This window comes from Gorilla gorilla, chromosome 14 (assembly GCF_029281585.2).
Source record: "Gorilla gorilla gorilla isolate KB3781 chromosome 14, NHGRI_mGorGor1-v2.1_pri, whole genome shotgun sequence".
In the NCBI taxonomy this organism is placed as follows: Eukaryota; Metazoa; Chordata; class Mammalia; order Primates; family Hominidae; genus Gorilla; species Gorilla gorilla.
In genome coordinates, this window is record NC_073238.2 from 69,571,916 (window position 1) to 69,596,182 (window position 24,267).

General features: G+C 35.2%; 1 long non-coding RNA gene across 2 annotated transcripts in view; it reads left to right on the forward strand.

Moving 5' to 3' along the window:
- LOC129526270 (uncharacterized) overlaps positions 1 to 24,267 on the forward strand; it is a 75,876-nt gene that overhangs the window by 35,909 nt on the left and 15,700 nt on the right. The window contains exon 1 of one of the 2 annotated variants that reach the window (XR_010130670.1): positions 21,585 to 21,760. The exons of the other annotated variant lie outside the window; for it this stretch is intronic. This is a non-coding gene — a long non-coding RNA (uncharacterized lncRNA). Of the gene's footprint in view, positions 1 to 21,584; positions 21,761 to 24,267 lie in introns of those variants that run through there. 2 annotated transcript variants of the gene reach the window in all.

The following is a 24,267-nucleotide window of genomic DNA, read 5'->3' on the forward strand; positions in this document are numbered from 1 at the left end:
GAGAATATTTCCTGTTGTACTGCTGAGATAGGCCAGTTCCAGGGATTGCCATCTCAGGAGCTGAAGGTAATCTCTATCAAGGATATCAAAGAGAATTTGGGAATAAATACAAAATGAGTCCTTGGAAAGTGCTGTAGGTCTACACTGAAGAAATAAAATATGTCCATCATATCCAAAGGAGAGTCACTAGGTATATATAAGTGTTACAGCAAGGTATTAATATATGAATATATAATAAACAAAAAGAAAGCTATTATCCTCAGAAAAGCAAGAAAAAAACTGAAATATTAACATGAAACAGATCAGAAGTCTCTTTAATTAACATTTATTTCAATTTAGCTGCATGTTATATGGGAGTGAAAGGAGGCCTGAAGTTTAAGTTTGGGTCAAACCCTAGATTTTCTAAATGTTTTGATTTTCTGATCTACTTATTATATTAGTCTCATGGGTAAATAACCTGTGGAATTATTGTTACTCATTTTTCCCACTAGTGCTCATTTTACTCTAAGTAAAAGTAAAAAGTAAAAGAATTACTTTTCTTTTCATATACCTAAAATGTATTTTATTTTTTACTCAGAATTTATTCATCTCCTCTAATCTTTTTTTGGTTCTTGTTGTTTTACTTTCAGGGAATACCTTTGCAGATTTGATACATGGGTATATTATGTAATGGTGGAGTTTGGGCTTGTAGTGTACCCATCACCCAAATAGTGAATATTTTATCTAAATGGTAATTTTTCAACTCTCACCCTCTGTTGCCCTTTTTTCTTTTGGAGTACTCTGTGTCTATTATTTCCAACTTTATGTCTATGTGTACTCATTTTTTTAGCTCCCACATATAACTGAGAACATGCGATATTTGATTTTCTGTTTCTGGGTTGTTTCGTCTAGGATAACATCCTCCAGCTCCACCCATGTTGCTACAAAGGACATGATTTTCTTTATTTTTGTGACTGCATAGTATTCTATGGCATATATGTGTGTGTGTATATATATATTATAATATATATAAAATATGTGTATATAACAATATATAACGTGTGTGTATATGTATATTTTATATATATTACATTTTCTTTATCCAATCAACCATTGATGAACATGTAGCTTGATTCCATGACTTTGCTATTGTGAATAGTTCTATGATAAACATTCAACTGCAGGTGTCTTTCTAATAAAGTGATTTCCTTTGCATAGATACTCAGTAGTGAGATTGTAGTGAGCTTGTACATTTCAACCAAGTAGTGAGCTTTGTTGAATAGTAGTTCTATTTTTAGTTCTTTGAGAAATCTCCATACTGTTTTCCATAGAGGTTGAAATAATTTACATTCTCACCCAAAGTATATGTGCTCCATTTTCTCCATACTTATGGCAACATCTGTTCTCTTTTGACTTTTTAATAATAGTCATTCTGTCTGTGTAAGTTGATATTGTAGTTTTAATTTGCATTTCTCTAATAATTAGTTATATTGAGCATTTTTTCCTTGTATGTCTTCTTTTCAGAAATGTCTGTTCATGTCCTTTGCCAACTTTTTAAAGGGGTCATCTGATTTTTTTCTTTTTGAGTTGTTAGAGTTTCTTGTGGATTCTGGATATTAGTCCTTTGTCAGAGGCATTTGCACATGTTTTCTCCTATTCTTGGTTATTTGTTTTCTCCTATTTCTCAGTTGTTTGTTCGCTCTGTTTATTACTTTAGGTCTGCAGAAGATTTTTAGCTTAATTAAGTCTTACTTGTGTATATTTGTTTTTGTTTCATTTGCTTTTGGAGTCTTTGTAATAAATTAGTTGCCTAAGCCAGTGTCCAGAAGAGTTTTTCCTAGGTTTTCTTCTAGAATTTTTATAGTTTCAGGTCTTATATGTAGGTATTTAATTTATCTTGAGTTGAGTTTGGTGTATAATGAGAAATCAGGATCCAGTTTTATTCTTCTGCAAATGGCTATTAAATTTTCCCATTTATTGAATAGGGTGTCCTTTCCTCATTTTTTACTTTTGTCAACTTTGTTGAAGGTCAGTTGATTGAACATGCTGAAACTCCATCTCTACTAAAAATACAAAAGTTAGGTGGGATTGGTGGCATGGGTGTGGTGGCTGCACCTGTAATCCCTGCTACTGCGGAGGCTGAGACATGAGAATCGCTTGAACCTGGGAGGTGGAGGTTTCAGTGAGCCAAGATCGTGCCACTGCACTCCAGCCTGGGAGACAGAGTGAGAAAGGGTCTCAAAAAAAAAATCACTTAGTTGTAGGTATGTGGCTTTATATCTGGGTTTTCTATTCTGTTCCATTGAACTATTATTGTACCAGTAACATGCTGTTTCTGTCATGGTAGCCTTGTAGTATAATTTGAAGCCAGGTAATGTGATGCCTCTGGCTTTGTTCTTTTTGTGTACGATTACTTTGGTAACTTGGGCTCTTTTTGGTTTCATATGAACTTTAGAACTGTTTTTCTAATTATGGAAAAACTACATTTGGGATTTGATGAGAATTGCATTGAATCTGTAGATTGATTTGGGCAATATGGTCATTTTAACAATATTAATTATTCCAATTCATGAGCCTGAGATGTATTTGCATTTCTTTATATCATCTATAATTTTTTTTTTTCTTTTTGAGATGGAGTCTCGCTCTGTCGCTCAGGCTGGAGTGCAGTGGCATGATCTGGGCTCACTGCAAGCTCTGCCTCCCGGGTTCACATCATTCTCCTGCCTCAGCCTCCTGAATAGCTGGGACTACAGGTGCCCACCACCACGTCAGGCTAATTTTTTTTGTATTTTTAGTAGAAACGGAGTTTCACTATGTTAGCCAGGATGGTCTCGATCTCTTTTTAAAACAGTGTTTTGTTATTCTCTTTGTTAAGATCTTTCATCTCCTTTGTTAAATATATTCCAAGGTGTTTAATTTTTTGTGGCTATTGCAAATGAGATTGCATTCTTCATTTGGCTCTCAGCTTGAATGTTAATATAAAAATGTTACTGATTTTTGTACATTGGCCTTGTATTCTGAAACTTTATTGAAGTAACATTTATCAAGTCTAGAGGTCCATTGGAGGAGACTTTATGATTATCTAGGTGTACAATTATGTCATTAGTGAACAGAGATGATTGGACTTCTTGTTTTCCAATTTGGATGACTTTTTTTTTTTTTTTTTTTTTTTTTTTGCCTGAATGCCCTGGGAAGGACTTCCAGCACTATGTTGAATAGGAGTGGTAAGCCTAGACATCCTTGTCTTGTTCCAGTTCTTAGAGGGAATACTTTAAACATTTTCATTCAGTATGATGTTGGCTGTGGGTTTTTGATAGATGGCTCTTATTATTTTGAGTTATGTTCCTTTGATTCTTAGTGTGTTGAGGGTTTTTACAATGAAGCATTCATGGATACTATTGAATGCTTTTTCTTCATCTATTGAGATGATCATATGGTTTTTGTTTTTAATTCTCTTTACATGGTGAATCACATTTATTGATTTGTGAATGTGGAACTTTTCTTGCATCACTGGAATATAATCCGACTGATTGTGATACATTATGTTTTTGATGTGCTATTTTGATTCAGTCTGCTAGTATTTTGTTGGAGATTTTTGCATCTATGTTCAACAGGGATAATGGTCTGTAGTTTTCTTTTTTTTTTGTTTTGTCTTTGCCTGATTTTGGCATCAGGTTGACACTGGTTTTCACTGGTTTCATAGAATGAGTTAGGAAGGACTCTCTTTTCTTCAATTGTTTTTGGAATAGTTTTAGTAAGATTGGTACTAGCTCTGCTTTGTAGGTCTGGTAGAATTTGTGGTGATGTCCCAGTATAAACATTTCCGAAAAATTCCTAGGTGATACTGCTGCTGCTGGTTCATGAAGCATACATTGAGAACCATTGCTTTAATCTCTTCAGATAAATCGTTATCTTGAAGTTTTTAATTCTGCTAATGACATTTTTTTGTAATTAATCATTGCCTACAAATTAAAGTTGAAGTTACATGGTGTGATGGTTAATATTAGGTCTCAACTTGATTGAAGGATGCCTAGATGGCTGTTAACATGTTGTTTCTGAGTGTGTTTGTGAAGATGTTGCCAGAGGGGACTGACATTTGAGTTGGTGGACTGGGAGAGGAAGACCCACCCTCACTGGGAGTGGGCCCCATCCAATCAGCTGCCAGTGTGGCTAGGTCAAAACAGGTGGAAGAAGGCAGGATGAGTTTATTTGCTGGGTCTTCTGACTCACTTTCTTCTTTCTGTGCTAGACACTTACTTCCAGTCCTCCTGTCTTTGGACTTCAAACTCTAGGTTCTTCGGCTTTTGAACTCTAGGACTTGCACCAGCAACTTCCCAAGGGCTCTCTGGCCTTCGGCCACAGACTGATGGCCTCACTGTCAATTTCCCTGGTTTTGAGGACTTCAGATTTGGACTGAGTGACTATCAGTTTTTCTCTTTCCCCAGCTTGCAGATGGCTTATTGTGGGACTTCACCTGTTAATCATGTGAGCCAACTCTTTCTAATAAACTCCCTCTTATATATACATATATCCTATTGGTTCTGTCCCTCTGGAGAACTCTGAGTAATACAAATGGTAAAGATTTCAAAACCTTTGTTGATCAGGTTCTGATTCCTCAGAAATACCATATGAAGTTACCACTCTCAAAACATATTTGACCTTCTAAGAGTGACTAATCCTTTAAAAAATTTTTTCTTTCTGTGATATATTACTTCTTCTAAGAGAAACTCTCCAAATATAATCAAAGTAGAGAAGAAAAAAACTAAAAAAAAAAAATACATAAATCCTTTAAATACCCTGAATTTCAACCTTCCATTTCTATTTATATTTTTGGACATTTCTACCTGGATATCCTGCTAGCTAACAACTCAGATTTAACAAAACAATAAATGTTAAGATATCAGCCACAATGTACTCATCTGTTTTTCTCATAGCACTTAACCCACTGTTTTAATTAATATGTATTAACAAATTTTTGACAATAATAAATGTCTCAAATTAAATATAAACAGATACTATTTGTATATCATAGGCCTATAGACATTGTGCCAAAATTTAAATCTAGGTCAGGTATGTGGAGAACGAATGTCAGCTTCAGTCTTAAGTATTGTATATTATGGGATGTATTCTAGATGAATAAAATTACTATTTCCCACATTTGGCTAGATACTTCTATGTGTATGGCCATGAATTATTATTTAAAGCCTCTAACAGAAGAGAAGTGAGTGACTCTTTTTATTATTATTATTATTATTTCTTTTTAATTTGAGATAGAGTCTTACTCTGTCACCCAGGCTGGAGAGCAGAGGTGCAGTCTTGGCCCACTGCAAACTCCGCCCCCTGGGTTCAAGTGATTCTTCTGCCTCAGCCTCCCAAGTAGCTGGGACTACAGGCATGCGCCACCATGCCCGGTTAATTTTGTATTTTTAGTAGATACGGGGTTTCACCATATTGGCTAGGCTGGTCTTGAACTCCTGACCTCGTGATCCACCTGCCTCGGCCTCCCAAAGTGATGGGATTACAGGTGTGAGCCGCCGCGCCCGGCCTGGAGACTCTTTTTTTTTTTTTTTTTCTCTGTGTGTGTGTGTGTGGTGTGTGTCTGTATGTGTGTGTGACAGGGTCTTGCTCTATGACCCAGGCTGGAATGCAGTGGTGCAATCTCTGCTCACTGGAGCACTGACCTCCTGGGCTCAAGCGATTCTCTTGCGTCAGCCTTCCAAGTAACTGGGACTACAGACATGCACCACCACACCTGGCCAATTTTGTTCATTTTTTGTAGAGATGCTGTCTCACTGTGTTACCCGGCTGATCTCAAACTCCTGGAGTCAAGCCATCCTCCTGCCTCAGCCCCCACAAAGTGCTGGGATTATAGGAATGAGCCACTGCAGCTGGCCTGAATGACTCTTATTGAAAAAAAAAACAATATTTATTATACTTATTAAGATAGTAAGGCAAATTTTATTCAGGACTATTTCAATAGTTATGGGGACAACGTCAACGAGGTTTTGCAGTACAAGACACAAACTGGGCTCAATTTAATACAGACAAATGCAGGTTGATAGTCAAGAAGCAGGGTGTGGAACAGTGAAGGAAACATTACTGTGATAAAACATCAAGGGTAGGGAGATTCTCGCTAGACTCACTCACAGGATTTTTGCTGAATATAGTCTAGTGTGATACGATATACAGGGTGAGGGATGAGAAACTTCATCTGATATCAAGGCTGGAGGATTTTCACCAGACTGCCCCAGAAGAATTCTTGTGAAAGTGCACTAAATAGGCCAAGGACAGAGCCTAAGGCAGGGGCCTTGAGGGCTTAGAAGAGCGTGACTCTAGTTAGATCAAAGAGAGAGTCTTTGTCATTCTCAGACTTAAACATGATCTCTTTTATAATAAACAATATTTAAGCAGGAGGGTATATTCCTATACAAATGGGGGGCAAAATAAACTGGTATTACAGTACATTGTGCTCTTCTCCTAAGCACAATTCCTCTAAAGCATGGGAATTTAGAGTTGCTGAGGGAGAATTAGGAGACGTTCTGTCTACCGTCAAAGAACATGTTTACACACCAAGAAAGCTGAACCATGAATACAAATTGCTCTGAACAAGGAAATTACTGATCTTACACTAATTAGTAATACCTTCTCTAGGAAGAAAATCACTCTGGAGGTTTAGCAAATGGTAAATGCCAATGAGCTACTCACAGGCTTGTCTCAAAGAATAGCCCACTTCCAGATACAAACATACTTGCTTTTTTTTTGTTTGTTTTTCTTTTCTTCACCAGTCTCTGAACAAGTTACTTGATATTGAAAATGGTTTCATGTCCAGTTCTATTCTCCAGAATGGAAATGATCTTGCTTTTATTTTTTCTATCTCTCAGTTGTCTTTTATTACAAAAGAAAAGAGGGAACATTTTGCATGCTCTTCTACAGAAATCATTCTTTTGAGAGCTTTCTTTATTCTGATTTCTGTTAGTTTTTCCATATCATCCTGTTGGATCTTATAAATGTCAAGAGTGTCAACTACCTGAATGCCTTTGAACTCCCTCAGAACTTCCTTCCTTATAGTTATTCTCTGATTGTTAAGCTAGCTTTCCATTGATCTGTTTTCCTCCCTCCCTCTTTTAAGCTTCTTCCTATGTTAGTCACTACTTCTGTTTACCCACTCAGATACTAACTCCCATTCACTTTAAACCACTTTTTATTAGAAGTCATGCTGACTCTGCCATGCTCTCATGCTGTCTCTTGGCAGCTGTCCTCTCAAAGCTTTAGATTATTGATCATCCTGCAGATGATAAATTAAGCTGAAATTCCTCTCCTTCACTTCTGATGTTATCCATTTTTAAGTTTGAAATCAGCATTTCCAATATGCTTTACTTTATAGAAAGTATTATATGCATTAGTTGATGGATTGTTTATTAGTAACTAATATATTCAAAAAGAACCTATAGAAATTGAGAGCTCCAATGACCTTGAATTTATTTTGTGTATAACTTAAATATGAGGTAGATGAGACTTAGAAACATTGTGATATGAAATAGGTTTAAGTTGTTAAGTTAGTAAAAAACTAGAAAAATAGATTCCACTTTATTAGTATGAATAGCTTATTAATATATGTAAATATTAACAGCATTACTTCATAATATAGATCATTAAAACCTTTATATATATACTATATATTGTTTGCTTAAATATATAAATAGAAAAATACTCCATTTCTTGTATTTTGTTATTCTCCATTAGTCCTGTGAGAAAATGGGAACCAGATTTTTACTCTCAAGTGACATCTCAAAGCCAAATATATTAGTAGATTACCAATTAATTAGATATTGACAAGTTACCAATATTTAAACATGGTCATCTACTCTTTTAATTTTACAATTTTTCTTTTCGTTTCTTCTTCAACCAGAAAAGTCACCAATAACTTCTTTGAAATAGTACAAATATTTTGTTTCATATTTTTTTTCAGTTTTCCTTCATTGCTTGTGTAGAGGAAAAAGGTTTTCCTCAACCCTATTAGAGTCACTGCCTAGTTCTGCAAATAAAATTGGCAAAGATAAATAGGAGAAAAGTGTATGAATTTATTTAATAGATTTCACATGATACAGGAACTTTCATAAGGAAATGAATATCCCAAGGAACAGGAGATATCTGAGTGTTTTTAGCTAGGTTTAATAAATAAATGAATGGTTGTGAAGTATGATTGGCCAAAGGGGATATAATCTAATGATATCAAGCTGCGAGGAACTTAGGCCTATTTGTTCAAGTTCTTCTCTGTGTCTCTGTGTCTTCAGAGATAAGGACATTCCTTCTTTTTGGGTATGGGTAGGCACCTTTCACATGGCCCTTATGACCTGCTTTAAAGGGAAACTGGAGCTTGTTTTTCTTTATGGCTTGCTTTATAGAAGGCCAGATAGTCCTTTCTAGGTTTTAAACCCTGCTTCAGGGAAGAAGGCTGGGAGAAGGTCATAGAAATTTTTTTTGCTTCTGTTATGTTCTTAATTTATTTCAACCTAAAATACTCAGTATGAGAAGGTGCCATATTTTGGGGTAGCATGTCCTGAGCCCCCCTCACTTGAAAAAAAACTTGATATGAAGCTTCTTGGTTTGAAAAATTAGTTATAGAAATTGACTAGTAGTGAAAGAATAAATAATCGGAAACACTAAAATGCTGCTCCAGAGGTTCCAGTTGATTTCAAAACCCCAAAGTCCTCATGTTGTAACAGTGGATTCATTTGTCTTTCACCTTAAGATCTAATCTGCTTTCAAAGACCAATATTGATTTTAGAGGAAGAAAATTACACTTACCAATGGTTATATATTTTTTATAATTATATAACTTTGAATTCAGGATTATATTTACTAGAGGAATTTTTATTCAATTCTAAAACAAACTCACTATTAGCTCCCCAGGAGTGAAAAATGCCTCCCTGTGATTATGTTATTTTATTGATTATTTGTCTTTCCATATTTCTAGGCCTGACTTGCTGAATCATTCTAGACCAATTGTTAGGTGCTCAAATCATATCATTTTGCTTCAGCTACCTCTCAGTTTACAGCTCTCTAGTTTGTAGTTATAATATTCCTGTATGAAAAATTCCATACTCTTGCCATAGAGTTCCACAGAGAAGGAACTCTATGATAGCAGGAGCATGGCTGCTGCCATTGGCCCTGCTTTAAAATAGTGCACAATTCAGGAGTGGACTCTCTACTACAAGCTTTTTTAGTTGGAAGTACATTTTCCAAGTTCCAGATCGTAGCATTCTAAATGTTCTCCATCTCTTTGATCTCAAGTGAAATTGAACAATAACAGATGCTATTAAATGTCCCATGAAATTTTGAATTTTATTTAAAATGTTTATTTTTTTTTACTTAATAGATATGATGTACATTATTCAAGTGATGGATATTCAAAAAGGCCTGACTTTACCATTCACAATCTATGCATGTAATTGGTTAATCGAACAGACCCTTCTTGGCCAAGGTGATCGCTGAGAAACCTGAAAACCTAAATTCCCAGCCATGATTGGAAGGGAGATCAGATACACTTCATTGCACCCCCTCCCTTTTGGAATTTAGGCACAATAGCACTAAGGTTAAAATACACATCATAAGACTGACAAAATACTCTTTGTGGCAATAAGATATCAGATTATAAACAAGACTTAAGGCTATGCAAGGCAAGAGTTAAGATACACCCTATTCACCATAAAATCTTCTTAAATTTGTAAAAATTAACCTGGTGTAATGTGGCTTGCTTTTTAACCCGATTCTGGTATAGCAATCATATGACAGGTAGCATATGCTGAAGGAAATTAAAATGTTTTACCCTAAAATCTATTTCTTTGACATATTTTGAAATGGCCCTTCAAAGCTGTCTTTTGTGGGGGAAATTTGCATCTGTAGAAAATTTTCATTAATGCAGCCAGACCCTCCTTTTCTAGGCCTTTCCTACATCTAGGAGAAATAAACTGAGTCTGACACCTTTAAAGTTCTGAAAAGAGACATTTACTATTTTCTCTGAAGACTACCTATGAGGCTTCATCTACATACCAAAGGCCTTGGCTGTCTCTCTCCCCATCCTAATTCAAGCATTCCGGTCTACTAACTTCAAGTCTTTAGGCAATAGCTTAATTTTCTAATCCCATTGTTAACTAAAGAATCCCTAAAACCCACCTATGACTTATAAACCCCCACTTCAAGGTAGTTCACCTTTTTGGGACAAACCAGTGTACACCTTTCTCATATTGATTTATGTCTTTGCTTATAATTGCTGTCTCCCTAAAATGTATACAATGAAACTGACCCCACCAACTTGGGGCCACTTATTCAAGGCTTCTTGTGTTTGTGTTTTCTCTGGGCCGTGATTACCCATATTGGCTCAAGATAAATCTCTTTAAAATACTTATAGTTTGGGTTTTCCATTAACAAATGGGTTGACATATACAAGTAGAAAAGGTAAAAAGAGGGAGGTCGATGCAGGAGGATCACTTGAGGTCAGAAGTTTGAGACCAGCCTGGCCAACATGGTGAAAACCCATCTCTACTAAAAATACAAAAATTAGCTGAGCATGGTGGCACACACCTGTAATCCCAGCTACTTAGGAGACTGAGGCAGGAGAATGGCTTGAACCTGGGAGGCAGAGGTTGCAGTGAGACAAGATCTTGCCATTGCACTCCAGGCTGGGCGACAAAGAGAGACTCCGTCACAAAAAAAAAAAAAGAAAGAAAAAAAAAAGGCAAAAGGGAAAAAAACGAAACACTTATAGGACAACTGGAAAATGTAAACACTGGGTATTTGTTAAGGTTAAAGGATGATGGTATTGTTATTATCTTTAAGATGAGTTCTTGTTTTTTAGAGATACTTATTGAGATATTTATACATAAAATAGCATGCCTGGGATCTGCTTCAAAATAATCAGGGCAGAATATAGAAGTACAAGTGGCCACAAATTGATATTTGTTGAGGAAGGATAATGAATGCTTGGGAATTCACTGTACTCATTTCTCTGCTTTGGTATGTTGAAAACATCAATTTTCCCAGTCTTTTAAATTCCTGGGAAAAATTATAAATAAATAAATAAATAAATAAAAGCAAAATAAACATTGAGAAAGAAAAGTGTTTACTTTTTAAATGTATTTTTTTAAATAACCAACCAGGCTTTGAATAGAATAAACACACACACACACACACAAACCACACATACACATACTAAATTTTTAGTCTGATATTTAAGTGTAGAGGGATCAACTGAGTCAAATGTTCTAAAAGTAAGCTGTGTTTATGTAACCACATTTGCAGTTATTGTATTATTAGAACATAATATTACAGTTGTGAATGTAAAGTTTCCCCTTTGGGATAGCTAAACAACTACAGAATCATGCATAATAAACTTGAAACTTGCAAATTATAATTTGATTACAAAATTATATTTGGCATTATTATGAACTTTAAAAAAATTGAAAAGAAACAAGCTATATTTTATTTTCTGTTTTGTTCTTTCTTATATATGAATTAATTTGTTCAAAGATGAGAAATAAGAACTAAAGTACCATTATTTATATTTAAATCGGTGAATATTCCTCAAAGTGTAGTCCCTGGACTAGCATCATCAGTGTCATAGAGGAATCATGGAAATTTTCTGGTCCTAACCCAAGACCTATTGGATTAAAAACTGGTGCTAGGACCCAACACTGTTTTACCAAGCCCAACAGGTGATTCTGTTGCAGCACAATTTAAGAGCCACTGGCTTAAATTGAAAGAAAAAAACAAAAACAAAAACAACACAAAAACAGCTCTTAATTAGAAAGTAAGCTATTCTTAAATAGTAAAAACCAATGAAAACTTTATTTAAAATGCAAACTGAGGTTTACAGAATAAAATTAAAATAAAAGCAAACATTAAATAATAGATGAGTAGGTCTTTATTGTTCATAAATTTTTTTTTAGAAATTCTAAAATGTGTTTGCTTTTCATAATCTTAGAAAGAATTAGATATTCTAATGAAATTTATTATATGAATTTTAATATTGCATATGATACTCTATGCTTGTTGAATATGATGACTTCATTCATAGGGTCAGGTTATACATAATTGTCAATGGCCAGTTTGCTACTCACATGTAAAACGATATAATTTTAAAACCATAGAAGTGAATGTTTAGTAATTAGCTTCTTAATGAAGAATTTGGAAGTGAGCCTATTTTTTTGGCTTTGTTAACAATGAGTTTATTAGCCCTGCTCTAATGAAACTCACATTTTTCTCTCTCTGCTTACTGAATGAGCTGTTTAAAGGCAAAGATCAAGAGCTTTGCTTAGTAAACAAAAATTAACAAACTCACAGCAGGTGTTGTCAGCCTGATATTCGAGTTTCATAGGGAAGTAATTTAAACACATAAATGAAAGCAAGACTGTAGAAACTATTAGTTTAAATTTATTATCTTTTATGGCTATTTCTTAAGAAATTCATAGTCTTTTGAGGGTAATTTTAATAATTTGCCATCTATTTTGCCCATAAATCTATTTTTTCAAATTTAGGGCTAATATTGCTTCACTAGGTGCTGAGGAACCCATATAAAGGATAGATGTATTTAATTCAATGCTTTCTTGTAATAAATTGTTAAGAGCAGTTATTAGAGTTGACCATCAAACTGATATAAACCTCTATGAGCAGTGAAGAAAATTGCAGTGTGGGGTACACTAGTATAGGAGTTTAAGTTTTTATTTAGCAAACATTTATTGACCACTTTTTGTATGCTAGAGCAGTGGTTCTCAAAGTGTAGTTCCAATGCAGGCAACATTACCATTATCTGGAAACTTATTAGACATGATAACCCAAAGGTATGCAACCCTAGATCTATTGAATTGTAAAGTCCGAGTCTGGGAGCAACAATCTGCACTTGTTAAAATTATGTCCACATGTTTCTAAAACCCATTAACATTATGAAACCACTATCCCAGTGAAGCAGTATAGTATTTACTGACTATATAAATATGGAAAGATACAAAAGAAGGAAGGGGATGAGAGAAAAAAGAGAAGGAGAATAAAAGATGTATGGATGTTTAGATAAAGCACAATTTCTACTTTAAATTTGTTCACAGTCTAGGAGAGAAGAGAGCTATATCAGTAATAAATGTAAGTGAATAGGCTTCAAGAAAGATATGTGCTGGGTTCTTTGACAACATTATAGGACTGGTTAATACCTAAGAGTTAGTGGAGAAAGCTATACCTGAGAAGTTATGAAGGGGATTGGTAGATAAGTTTCAGATAAGAGTCTGTCTGTATTATACTTCACCTCTTTCCTTCTCTGCCTCATGTTTAGATTATGTTTCCATGTTTGGTTTAGTAAATCAATTATTATTACTGATTATTTATACTGAAAACAGTGTTTGTCATAATTAGATTAGTAATAAATATAATTAAAGGCAATTGGGTGGCTATTCTACATTACAAAGCATTTATTTATTCATCACTTCAATTTAGTTTTAAAAGATAGTTCTATGCATTAAAGAGATTAGTTATAATTTTGCTTTGTCAAATAAGGAACTGAAGCATGGAACGATTGACTTGTTACCTCTGGGTGTTGAAGCTACTTAAGGGGAGAGATAAGACTCAATATGTTATCTCACCATGATCCTTAGGGTCTTCCCTTCATCCACATTGTTTTTCTCTGCACAACTTAAAATAAGCACAAATTAACTCAAATTTTGGCCACCTTGCCAAGCACCATGGCTCATGCCTGTAATCCTAGCACTTTGGAAAGCCAATGTGGGTAGATCTCTTGAGACCAGAAGTTCGAGACCAGCCTGGGCAACGAGGTGAAACCCCATCTCTACAAAAAATACAAAAATTAGCTGGGCATGGTTGTGTGCACCTACAGTCCCAGCCACTCTGGAGGCTGAGGTGGGAGAAGCGCTTGAGCCCAGGAGGTCACAGCTGCAGTGAGCTGTGATGGCACCACTGCACTCCAACCTCGGCAACAGAGTGAGACACTGTCTCAAAAAAAAAAAAAAAAATACAACCAAAAAACAACAATAACAACAAAAACTGGCCATCAATGAGGAGTTTATGTTCTATTTGTCTCAAAAAATGGCATGTAAAGTAAAATATGTCATGCAAAAACATTTTCAAAGTATATATGAAACAAAAATAAAATAATTTATAATTAAATAGTTATGAAGGTACAGAACAACTCACAAAGGCCAATATTTCTCTGTATGAAGCAGTCAACAAAAACATATATGGGCTCTGCAACCCGATTGTTAAATAGTTAAATCTTAGGTTGACTATGTCTTTCATGGTGCTTAACCATGCAGACTGATAGTTAAATCCTGAATTTTGTTATTATTAAGTTTTTAATGTTATAACTTTAAAATGAAACTCAGTCAAGTTAAAAAAAAAGAAGTGAACAATATCTACAAAAGCCTAACAAATATATTTCCTAAATGATGCAACATCAGAAAGCTGTCGTTTTTTACTTAAAGTAGATAGAAAGTTTATTGTTTACCTTCTTAGTATACTCTGAATAGTTATTAAATTAATTATGTGTTACAGATATTTCTATACATTCTAATATAATTTGCAATAATATTGATGAATAAATTTTCTATTTTCAGTATATAACATTAACTGTTTATTATTTTAGATGTTTGAAATTAAATGGACAGAATTTTCATTTGTAAATGAATTTTGTCAAAATTAAAGTTTGTTTCAACAGCAAATTACATATAGAAACTTGAAATAAATTTTGAAAACTGAATGATTTTCTCTAATTTTATAAACGTTAAGATGATGTTTATTCAGCATTAACTCAGCATTTCACCATATCCCATGTAGGTTTTATAAATATTGAATAATTATACAGGTTCTATTTAAATAATCAGTATAGGACTACACATTATTTGATCAACCACATGCTCAAAGATGTTAAAACAATTATTTGCAAGTGTATGAATCAAAAATGCATTTATTTTGCATTATCAAAATATCTGTTGATTGCTGTAGTTTTAAGTAATTGTTTTCCAGAATTTAAGGTAATTTTAATAATGAAGTTTTCACATTCAGAATAAAGTTAGAAGTTAACTATCAGTAAGAATTTTTAAATCATAACAGTGTCCTGCAATCAGTGGAAGCATGTTACAGATAAGTGCATGTATATGTGTACAGGAATGGTTATCCCTTCTATTTCTAGTTCAAAATTGATAAAATCTTGAGAATTTTCTATAAGTTACTGAAGCCTAGCAAATTAACTTTAGCCATTACTTTTGTGATAGTGACATCTAAAATAGGCAACAAAAAGTTTTCCAGTTTTCCACCAGGAACTTGAAAACGTTGACAATCTTGCAATTAAAAAACATTTAAATGCATATCGTATTGTTTTTTACTTGAAGAATCCATCTGGATTCTCTCTTTTCTAAGTCCATTTGTTTAAGTCTTCTTTTCAAAAGGTCAAAGTCCATGTATTAATTTTATATTATTCTCTATTACAAGTAAACAGCAAAACAAAACAAAAAATAGAAAATATTTTAGTTTCCTTAGTAAGCTTAATATTATTATTTCCTTAGCTTACATTTGGTTTCATGCTTTGCTGTTGACATGTTGGAATTCTTAAGAATTGAGTGAAAAGCCCAATATTCTTATTTTGCATTGAGTCCCCCAAATTATGGAGCTGGTACTATTAATAATCTTTACAGTTCTGACATGTTACCAAGTTCTAATATTGCAAAGATATCTGTTAGGGTATTTCTTTTATTACTTGTCCCTCTAAATCTCAATTTCCTGGATTCTATTGTTATATTGTTTCTTGATGCTGACTGTTGGTGGAATCACAGTTTTCTGCATCTTCTCAAATTACTGGACTTGAAAGTCTGCCAGTATCCACTTATTATCTTTGTCTGGAGTTCCATAATACTCCTACTATCTGAATACTTCTATCCTTCACTCACAGTTACACTATCCTAATGCTGAAATGTTCCGCTGCTTCAGATTTTATTTGCTCTCTCATACCCAATTCTACTTGAAACTAATATCCTGTTGATATGGTTTGGATCTGTGTCCCCAACCAAGTATCATGTTCAATTGTAATCCCCAATGTTGGATGTGGAGCTGGTGGGAGGTGATTGAATCAAGGAGGTGCATCCTTCATGAATGGTTTAGAACCATCCCTTTGGTGCTGTTTTTGTGATAGAATTCTCAAAATATCTGGTTAAAAGTGTATGGAACCTCCCCACCTTTGTCTTTCTCCCACCATGTAAGACACCTCAGTCTCCCTTGGCCTTCTGTCATAATTGTAAGTTTCCTGAGGCCTCCCAGAAGCTGAGCAGTTACCAGAATCATGCTTTCTGTACAGCTGCAGAACCAGCAGCCAATTAAACCTCTTTTCTTTGTAAATTACCCAGTCTCAGGTATTTCTTTATAACAGTATGGCAACGGACTAATACAGAAAATTGATACTGAGATGTGGGGCATTGCTCTAAAGATACCTGAAAATGTGGAAGCCACTTTGGAACTGGGTAATGGACAAAGGTTGGAAGAGTTTGGAGGGCTCAAAAGAAATCAGAAATATGAGAAAAAATTTAGAACTTCCTAGAGACTTGTTGAATAGTTGTGACCCAAATGCTGATAGTGATATGGACAGGGAAGGCAAGGCTGATGAAGTCTTAGACAGAGATGAGGAACTTATTGGAAATTGTGGCAAAGGTCGCTTTTGTTATGCTTTAGCTTAGAACCTTAGTACATTTTGTCCCTGCCCTAGGGAATTTTGAATTTCAGAGAGCTGATTTATGGTATCTGGCAGAAGAAAATTTTAAGCAGGAAAGCATTGAAGATGTGACCTGGGTGCTTCTAACAACACATGCTTATATGCATGAGCAAAGAAAGGACCAGATATTGGAACTAATATTTAAAAGGGATGCAGAGCATAAAAGTTTGGAAACACTGCAATCTGGCCAGGTGGTAGAAAGAAAAGCTCATTTTTGGGGAGGAATTCAAGCAGGTTGCAGAAATTTGCATAACTGAAAGGAAGGCAAATGCTGATAACCAAGATGATGGGACAAAGGTCTTGAAGGTATTTTAGAGTCCTTCATGGTAGCCCCTCCCATCACAGGCCCATAGGCCTAGGAGGTCCGAATAGTTTCCTGAGACAAGACCAGGCCTCTGTTGCCCTGCTTAGCCTCGGGGCACTGATTCTTGCATCCCAGCCACTCCAGTTCCAACTGTGTCTAAAAGGGGCTAATGTACAGCTTGGGCTGATGCTTCAGAGAGTGCAAGCCATAAGCCTTGGAGACTTCCATGTGGTGTTAAGCCTGCGCTTGCACACAGTACAAGATTTGAGGCTTGGGAGCCTCCACCTAGATTTCAGAGGTTGTATGGAAAAGCCTAGATATCCAGGAATAAGCCTATTGCAGGATTGGAGCCCTCACAGAGAACCTATACTAGGCCAGTGTGGGGAGAAATGTGGGGTTGGAGCCCTCACACAGAGTCCCCACTGGGATACTGCTGTGAGAAGAGGACCACTGTCCTCTTGTGGAGCTGCAAGAAAAGGGCCACTGTCCTCCAGACCCTAGAATGTAGATACACTAGCAGCTTGCACCTTGCATCTGTACAAACTACAGGCACTAAACAGGAAGCCTTGAGAGCAGCCATGAGGGCTGAATCTTGCAAAGCTGTAGAGACGGGCCTGCCCATGGCTTTGAGAGCTCACTCTTTGCACCAGTGTGCCCTGGATGTAGACATAGAGTCAAAGTAAATTATTTTGGAGCATTAAGATGTAATGACTGCCCTGCTGGGCTTCGGACTTGCATGAGGTCTGGAGCCCCTTTCTTTTGGCTGATTTCCCCCTTTTTGTATGGGAGTATTTACCCATTGCCTATATCCACATTGTATCTTGCAAGTAAATTACTTGTTTTTGATTTTACAGGTTCATAGGTGGAAGGGACTATCCTTTTCTCAGATAAGACTTTGGACTTTGGAGTTTTGAGTTAAGGCTGGAATGACTTAAGACATTGCGGGACTGTTGGGAAGGCATGACTTTATTTTGCAATGTGTGAAGGACATAAAGTTTGGGAGGGGTCAGAGGTGAAATGATGTGGTTTGGATCTATGTCCCCACCCAATTGTCATATTCGATTGTAATCCCCAGTGTTGGAGGTGAGGCCTGGTGGGAGGTGATTAGATTCATCATGGGCATGCATCCTTCATGAGTAACTTAGAACCATCCCTTTGGTGTTGTTTTTGTGATAGAGTTCTCATGAGATCTGGTTGTTTAAAAGTGTTTGGCACCTCCCCACTTCCTCCTGCTGCCATCATGTGAAACACCTTGCTCTCCCTTTGCCTTCCATCATGATTGGTTCCTGAGGCCTTCCTAGGAGCCAAGCAGATGCCAGAATCATGCATTCTGTATAGCCTATGGAACCATTAGCCTATGACTAAACCTATTTTCTGTACAAATTACCCAGTCACAGGTATTTCTTTATAGCAGCATGAGAATGGGCTAATAGACTTGCCTTAGAATATAGACAGATACATGGTACATTGCATCACTAGTATGACTTTTCTACCACTGACCAGGGAAGACAGTCATGCACTTAAGCATTACAACACAGCTTTCCTCAAGTTTATTTTATATCTTAAATAAGGATACTGTGTGTGTTATAGCTACATGACAGGAGGCAGTTTGTAATTTAGTTTAAAGCTGACCAATTAGGAAATGTGGTGATCTTACTTCACATCTCAGTTATGCAGTTAACTACACATGAGACCTCTGCATATCTCCTTCTTCCTCTTTCTCAGCCTATAAGTTAGAGAGACCATACAAATGGCCTGTTAGTTCCCCTCCAACACAGGCTTTTTTTTTTTTTTTTTGAACTATGCCAACAAGCATAGTTCAGTAGGTCATGTTATAAAGAAAAAATACACAATTTTTCTCCTAATAGTGCACTGTGGATTCAAGGCAATGTGACTTGCAGTCACATGTGGCATGCTGTCTCCATGCTGTATGCAGTCATGCTAAATAAAAGTTAATTTTAACTGAAAGACAAACTGTGTTTGTTCTGCCTGACAGGAAACTAGTGCTAGCTTCCCAGTATTCACACAAGCAAACTGATATTAAAATGTGCTACTGTGCTGGGGTTTGACTACTCAATTCCTGCAGAAAGGGGAGATCCAAGTTGAGAGAAAAATGATGAAAATAAGAAGAGGAACAAATAGTAGCATGAGAGTGGTTGAAGATGAAATTGACAAAATGTTTTTTAGACAGTTTACCCCAAGCCACTGCATCTTTTGGGTGTTAAGAAAGGCTATAAAACGTGTTGCTATAACAACACTAATTAATTATGGTGGAATTTCATGCACTGTAGCTTAGAGCCAATTTATGATGCTCTTATTATATGTCACACAAAATGTGGCAAAAATGATTACATTGAAGTGTTTTGAAATATGAGATGATATGCAGGACCACTTTTATTATTTTATTATATTATTATAATAGAGACACTTTTAACCTATGCCTGGGTTATGTCCATAATATCATTTTGATTATAAACATATGCCAACGCCATCAGAGTTAATTGAGCTTAGAGTATACAGACACCATGGATATTCTTTGAAGTTAAAGGTAAATTGAGATAAAGGGAAAGATTTGTGGAGCCCAGGTTACCACTAGTACTAACATAAAGGCCTAAAAAAAGCCATGGCTCTCAATGTGCTTGTTGCAATTAGTCCCAGGGATTCCACAATGGCTTCAGTAACCATCTAACAGGCAGATGAAATCCAATGTATGCAAGAAACAATCTGATATATATATATATATATATATATATATATATATATAGAATATGTTCAAAACAGTAAATAAAATTCGAGTACCCAGATGTCTAAGTAGTACCTGGACATTATAAAATGTCGTTGTCAATGTTGTAGTTACTGAATTTATATCTTCTTTTCCCTCCCACAAATGACACATTTTCTGTAGTTTTATGCAATAATTGCTACTACAAAAAACAACTGTATTAAAATCCAAATAATTTATTTCTCTTGAGGATTTATTTCTATAACATACCTCAAGCAATTACGAATTCTGAAGAAAGGTTAAAATCAACTCTTAGCTTAATATCTGATTTAAAATCTTTAGCTAATTCATTTGGAGAGATGCCTATTTGTTCCTAAGGTGGAGATAGCTGTTAATATTAGATCACAGACCACTAAGTAACTTACTAGGTGAGGAGAAATTTGAACTCTCAGCAGTGATTAAAATAATAAAAACACAGCAACAATCAACTGTCTCATAATGTAGATTGAGGAAAAGCAGACATTTAGAAGACAAGGTGGACACTTCCCATTTAGCAATGTCGAACCTGATTCTCGTGTTCCTGCATTGGGCTGCCAGCTGTGTAAGGGGCTGCCAAAGACTGTGATTCCCCTGCAGACATAACAACAGCTGTAATGCCACCTGTGTAAGGAGATGTGCTTGAGAGACGAGAGAATTACATTGACCTCAGGCTAGTTTTGTCTTTCTCTAATTTCTGCACCACTGTCAGATTTGAGAAAGTAAATCACCATCTTCTGATATTGTTTCATCAGACCCCCACCACACAGTGCTCTCTGTAGGGCACTGGGTAGCAATCGTAAGCATATAAATATAAAATCCATCAGAGAAAAGGACCTGAGCTCTCTGGTCCTTTTTGATAAATCTAAATTAAATGGAGGATGAAGGATTGATTCAATGTAGAGTTGTGATAACAAGGAGTAAAAACGACTAAGTGTCTAATGGTGGAGTTCATCATCATCTAACCTTAGGGAATCTGTGGTTATTAGTCAAGAGTTCCCAGGAGAGGTCTGTTTTCAGCCAAAAAGGAAAGAACTGCAAGTGATTTATTTTCTGGATGTGAAATAGAATGTTGGTGCAGTACTATGAGGAATTAGAAAAGAACGTTCAAAAAATTACATACATATAAAATGTATATGTATGTACATTTATGTTTATAGTGTCTATGTATATTAAAGTTAAAATAAACTAATGTTAATCTAATCAGAATAAAAGAGTGAAGGAGAAAGTATAATAATGAAGTAATGGATTAAGGCAATATTGTGATAAGTATTTTGAAGATCAGCTATGAACTAACTAGTAGAACAAAGGAAAATGAAATGAAAATAAAAAGAATTGTCTTACACTGTGTGGATCATCATGCAGTCATTGTTACAGACAAATTCTCACTGATTTCAGTTGGGGCTTTGGACAAAACAAGAAGACATGTGCTTTGGTATATTACCTAGAACTACAATGTTTATTTTAGCTGCATATTCATTAGTAATACATTTTGTAAAATTAAAGAGAAGATATTACTTGACAAATGTAAAAAAAAGTCTTACCTATATTTTTAAGAAGGATAGCAACTTTAAAAAAATACAAAAGGATTATGCTTCCGAATTACTTAAATTAATCACATTAATATGTACCAGTGACTTTTATCAATTAACCAGAAATCTGGGTCTATTAGCAGAATTTATCCATCCATCTTTGCTGTGAAACTGGTAACGAATTTGTTTAAATTATTGGCCTTTTAATTTACCTCATTTCGTCTCCTGTCTGAGAAGCCTGTTTATTTTCAGGCAGCTGCATATGTTGGCATGATTGATGAGATCTGCTACAGTCAAGCAAGCAGCCCTGGGTGACCAGTTTACCCTTCCCTGTGAGGGTTCCAGCTGCCAGTTGCCCCCATTCTGTGACAGCTTCTCCTTCTCCTCACCTTGTCATCCAGCCAAGATTGTACACTGTAGGAGTACAGGTGAGCATCTGCCTCCATAATCATTGCCAACAGCCCTCCATTATCAACTGCCAGGGGTGCTTCAAAGCAATGTGGAGTTCTTTCTCTTGACACAGGGACCAAGTGTATTTATGCCTGAAACAAACTCTGCCTTTGCTGACTAGGGAAACTCACAGGTAAAATGGTTTTTTTTTTAATTGCATCACAAATCACTACAGTGTTATAAAACAGGTCGTAGCATCCTCCAGCCCTCACCACCACGACCCCCAGCAGGTATTCTACATTAGACTATATAAAGACCTTTCACTTAAAAATAGTGATTTTCTCCCTGGTTATTATATTCTCATATAAAAGAAAAAATAAAAAGCTCTGTCAAACATTTTCACTCCAGCGTCGTGTAAATTAAATCTACCTATAAAGGTGAATTATCTTGCAACATCTGTCCTTCTGTTTGTACAGCCACACCATGTGTGGATCAGAAATAAACAAGACAGAGAATTTGTGTATAGCAATATTAAAGTGAATTCTACTGTTTTGGTTTTTAACTGCATGATGTTAAAATTTTTATTGTTAAATGATCTATGGTTGTAATTTAATATTTAATGAGAGTCCACAGTAATCTAGGAACTACATGGACTATAAATAAGATGTAACTCCTGCTTTTAAATGAACTAAATTTCTATTGTAATATATATTATGAATTATATTTATGCATTTACTTTGTATAGAGAATATGATGCATAATTTTGACAGTGATATGTGTCTGTCAGAATAACAATGCAATTGCCTCAAAATAGTCAAAAGAGACATTGTTATACAATGCTTATTAAGATCAAAGGCTTTTTAAGAGAAATATTATATTTTAAATCTGGGCTGCTACATACCAGCTGCAAGATCTTGGACAAGTTATTTAACTTCACAGAATGTTAAGTTTCCTTATCTTCAAATGGAGATAATAAAATTTACCTTGTCTGGTAGTTCTAAGAATTGAGTATGAAAATATATGTAAACATATGTAAAGCTCTTAGTGCAATGCTTGACACATGGATCTTATTATTACTAAAGCAGTAAATGAAGAACATAAGGATTGCTTATTGATAGCTTCTGATACAGCCATGATCCCCACTCCAAGAACCTTGTATCAGTTGAAGTTCATTAATATACCTATATATAAAAATAGACATGGTATATAAATATAGTGGTGGAAGAAGTTTTTTTTATTGAATTATTGTCCCATATAGAGATATTTAATCTGAATTAACAAGTAAGAGAAACTATTCTGAATTGTCTCCTCTATAAAGACAGGGTATTCAAGGCATATTAAGTCTTCTAATTATGTGCTAACTTGCACTTTTGTAAGCTTGACACATAGTTGGTCTCTTTAACTTTTGGAGTCTATTTCTCACATGTAAAATGATCCACTTAATAATTTACAGTGTACACCTGCCTTTCCCTAGCTTCATATCTCCTGTCTTTAAGCAATAATGGAATGTCTTTTTGTGGAATTGTTAAAAAATTTAGCTAATGACAGTACTTCTCATTGTACATAACAATTATGAACAATTAATATATCTAATTCTCAGTTTCTTTATAAATAGCATAGTAATGAGTATCAATGAAATAATTATGGAAAAGAGTATTGTGCTTCATGTATTTTTTGTTTATAATTAATAGTATTCTTGTTATTTTTTTTATATTTAACTAAAATTAGGAAATTGAATTTTGTGGTCACATCTAACTCAATTTAGACTACTAATGCTATTGATTCCTAGATCACGAATGGAGGCTTGAGGTGAAAAAGTTTTGCATACTCTGCAGCTTATGTTTCCCTTATTCTAAGCCTCAGAATATGGAGAGAGACTTGTGTTTGTACATTTGGTCTGAAATCCTCACCAGGGGCTATAGTTCCCCCTAATTAATCCACATGTACTTGTAGCTCTCCAGGAAATGCCCATCAGGATGTGCATGTGATCACAGCTGACAGCAAAAAAGCAAAATATGCTCAGTGTAGGAAAATTCTTTTCTTTTCTTTTCTTTTCTTTCTTTTCTCTTTTCTTTTTTCTTTCTTTCCTTCCTTCCTTCCTTCCTTCTTTCATTTCTTTCTTTCTTTCTTTCTTTCTTTCTTTCTTTCTTTCTTTCTTTCTTTCTTTCTTTCTTTCTTTCTTTCTTTCTTTTTTCCTTCCTTTCTTTCTTTCTTTCCTCTGTCTTTTTGTCTTGGAAAGAACACAAATGACTATCATGACTATGATTATTAGTCACATTGGATTAGAAGTACTCTATTAACAATATGATTACTAAAATAGCATTCTGACCACAAATAATATTGACTTTAATTATATTTTAGTTGTTATTCATGCTCTAATGTTGGCAGAAAAAGGAAGACAGAAACAAAAGAAATATGGATGAACACAAAACAGCTAGGTTACTTTGCATCATAACCTCAAGGTGGAGAGGTCTTTGGGTACTCACAGCAGGGAATAGGCCAGTATCTTGCAGCATAACAAATGGATGTCACACATGAATGAGAA